The sequence below is a fragment of the Macrotis lagotis genome, chromosome 1, assembly GCF_037893015.1.
Source record: "Macrotis lagotis isolate mMagLag1 chromosome 1, bilby.v1.9.chrom.fasta, whole genome shotgun sequence".
Lineage (NCBI taxonomy): Eukaryota > Metazoa > Chordata > Mammalia > Peramelemorphia > Peramelidae > Macrotis > Macrotis lagotis.
The window spans coordinates 888,469,291-888,472,847 of NC_133658.1; positions in this window are offsets into that span (position 1 = coordinate 888,469,291).

Below are 3,557 nucleotides of genomic sequence, written 5' to 3' on the forward strand. Positions count from 1 at the left end.
GTTGTCTCCTGTCTTATCCCTGTTTCTGGGGCATCAGAACTGACCTCCCCACCACAAGGCTATTCTGTCCAACAGCGGTGGGTGCCATGTAAAACATTTCTGCCTTCGAGGGTCTCCCAGTCTGATGGGGGAAGACAAACTCGGCGGAGGAAGGCGCTAGTTTTTGAGGGGGATCAGGAGAGGCTATCTGAAGGTGGGATTTTAGCTAGGACTAAAGCCAGGGGAGATGAGAAGGCAGAGAATTCCAGGCAAGGATGGGGACAGCCAGTGAAAAGGTGAGGTCAGGAGTCAGCTACGTATGGATAGCTAGCCTGGAGTCAGGAAGTCGAGAGTTCAAATCCAGCCTGATACACTTTCCAGTGAAGTAACCCTGGGCAAGTCACTTGACCCTGTTTGCTTCAGTTTTCTCATCTATCAGATGAGTTGGAGAAGGAAATGGCAAATCACTCCAGTATCTTTGCCAAGAAAATTCCAAATGGGGTCACAGTCAGACACAACTGTAGAAATGACTGAAGAACAACACAGTGTTACTGCATTGGGGAGTGGGGTGTAAGAAGACAGGAAGAGGACTGGACGATGCATGGTTTTGATGCCAAACAGAAGAACTCACCCTCTGCCAACATGCTCCCATAGACCCTTCCTCACAGGATCCTTTCTCTAGGTCCCATAGCCCTTCAGCATTACCCAATGAAGCAGTCAAGTGGTCCATCTCTCTGCATGACCAACACCAAATCTCTTCCCTCAAATGTTTGGGGGTTTTTTCCTTCAACTTTTGTTTTTTAGTTTTTGCAAGGCAATGGGGACTTGCCCAAGGTCACAGAGCTGCCTCAACTTTCCAAACCAATTCTTGCATATTCAAACAGATCTGTTCCTTTCTAGGAACAACTCCTTTGACCTCAACTTAGTTCTTTTCTCAGTCTGAACCCAATCTGTAAACAACCCCCACCCTATCCGCAGCCTCCCAACATGGAGACGTCCCAGGTGTGGAAGATAGCTGCTCTGCCAAGTTATCTGAGGCACCCAAGGTGAACCACCCGAGCTTAAGATCTATGAAGTCAAGACCACAGCCCGGCAGTAAATGACACCTGGAAATGTCTGCTCTGGAAGCATCTGCAAAGACAACCTGTGAACCCTAAGCTCCCATTAGGCCTTGGAAAAATCAATCTTTCTGGGGAAGAGAGGGCCACATCTCTTCCCATCTAAAGTTTGCCCAGTCCTCCATGATCAGAGGAGATGAATGACAGTGAAAGAAAAGACTGGGGCAGGTAGCTGGGCCAGACTCCTCCTGGGGCTGCCGGGTCAGGGAGTCTCTTGCTGGGAACTGGAGTAAACCATGGTGACCCTGGCTATCTCATGTCCCGAGGCACAATGTAATGGGGCCAGTGTCTCCATGTGACTGAATTACCTGTGACTCATGAAAGGGGAAGAAGTGTCTGACTTATAAATGTCACATTCGATTACGTGAAGAGTTGTGTACGGCCACTTCCCACTGTTAGTTATTCTATTTATACCCAGGACTCCGGGTTGAAATTTGGCCTGTGTCGGCCATGTTCAGATGGTTTCCATTAAAGTCCCTTAACTGGCATCCAAGCCACCTTGGGACCTGGAACCTAGTCCCTTCCTTTTACAGTTAGATATTGGCAGAGTTATTTTTACCCCCCAAATCCTTTTGGGTTTCTCTCTGGTGGCGGTCCTTTGGGCTGCCACCCTTGTAGAGTTGTGGAATCCAACTCAAAAGTGGCTCCTCTTGGGGCGGCTAGGTGGTGCAGTGGATAGAGCACCGGCCCTGGAGTCAGGAGGACGTGAGGGGCCTCAGACACTGTGTGGCCTTGGGCAAGCCACTTAACCCCATTGCCTTGCAAAAACCTTAAAAACTGGGGCTCCTCTCCCCTTCTGTGCCTTGGGGTTTTGAGCGGAGAGTGGAGCTGTCCTGTTAGAAGTGGGTGGGCCTTCCTGGGGTCCTTGGGGTCCCCCGAGGAAAACTTAGTCCTGACTGGGATCAGTCCAGCATGATGCGAGTCACAAAGAACTGAAATGTCCCATTGCCTCAAGAGGCAAGCCCGTGGTGACCAGCCCTGAGCCGGAGCCTCGCCAGCCGCTCATCGTCGGTCTGGAAGGCGTGCCCTGCTCTCTGGGCATGGATGCTGTACCTTCCCAGGAGTGGGCAGGATCGGCCCCTTCACCCCACCTCTTTCAAAGACCAGTAAGCAACCTCCGGGTTCAGTCACGTGCTTCCAAGGCTTGCTCCGGGAGGGGGACTTCGACTGGGGCAGAATCCTCATCAAATGGCACATTGATTGACTTCTGGGGGAGCCCAGGACAGTTCCAATGAGGGGTCGGGAAGGGACCTTGGCTCTCCTAGAGCCCCCTCTCGACATCTGACAACTGGGGAAACTGAAGCACCTCAGAGAAATGCTCATTCGAGATCGCAGGAGGGATCCAGGCACGTCTCCTCTCCCAGAGGTGGGGCTGCCTGGAGATGAGAAGGGGTTCCGTTCAAATCTGACCGGAGATACTTGCTAGCCGTGTAACTCTGGACGAGTCACTTCACCCTGTTTGCCTCAGTTTCCTCATCTGTCAAATGAACGGGAGAAGGAAATGACAAATGACTCCAGGATCCTTGCCAAGAAAAGAGCAAATGAGGTCTGGCTGAACGGGAACAGAGAACTGTGGGGAGAAGCAGAGGCGCCTCCATCTTCGCCCTGCGCTCCCCGCAGCATCCAGGTGTCCGCCCTGCCCGCCTCACCTCCCTACCTGTAGCCTTGCTTCCCTCCCCCCCCCCCCACGTCTTGGAAGTCCAACTTCTGAGTCTACGCTCTCCTGTCACCGTCGCTCTCATTTAGAGCTACGCCGTCGCCCAAGGGGGCCGAGGAGGCCACGGCTGAAGCGGCAGGGGACAGTGGGATGGCCGCCGAACTGCGTGCCTCAGTTTCCTCATCTGTAAAATGAGGTCGGACTAGCCGACCAGGTGTGAGGTTGCGTCCGAGCTCTGGATCTGAGGTTTGCGGCTGAGGCTGGACCACTCCTAAAGCGCAGGGAGCCAAAGGAGGTCCTGGGGTCCAGAGAGAGGTGAAGAGCCCCCCACCCTCCTCACGCCTCTTCCAGGGCCGGGGGGGGGCGCACCGGGGAGGCTCAGGGCCCGAGCTGGCGAAGGACGGGGTGCAGGGGCGGCTGGGAGAGGGCAGGAACGAGGAGGGGGCGCCCGGGGGCGGGGCGGGGGCAGCGGCCGCCGCCCGTCAGGGGTGCCCCCGCGCTGCCAGGGGCCGCGAGCCTCAGCCGCGGGGGTCCCCGGCCCCCCACCCCGCTAGGCGACCCCGGCCGCCTCTCCGCCGGGGGGGGCGGAGCCGGGGGCGGGGCGGGGGCTCGGCTGAGGCATGCGCCCTGCTCCCCGCGCCGCCCCCCGGCCCCCCGCCGCGGGGAGAGGGGAGGCGGGCAGAGCCGGGCCAGCCAGCCGGGGAGCGGCGGCGCTGCAGAGGGGGCTGCGCCCGGAGCCCCCAGGCAGCGCGCGGAGGCGGGATGGCCCCGGCCGGGGCGCCCCCCGCGGCCGCAGCGGGGCC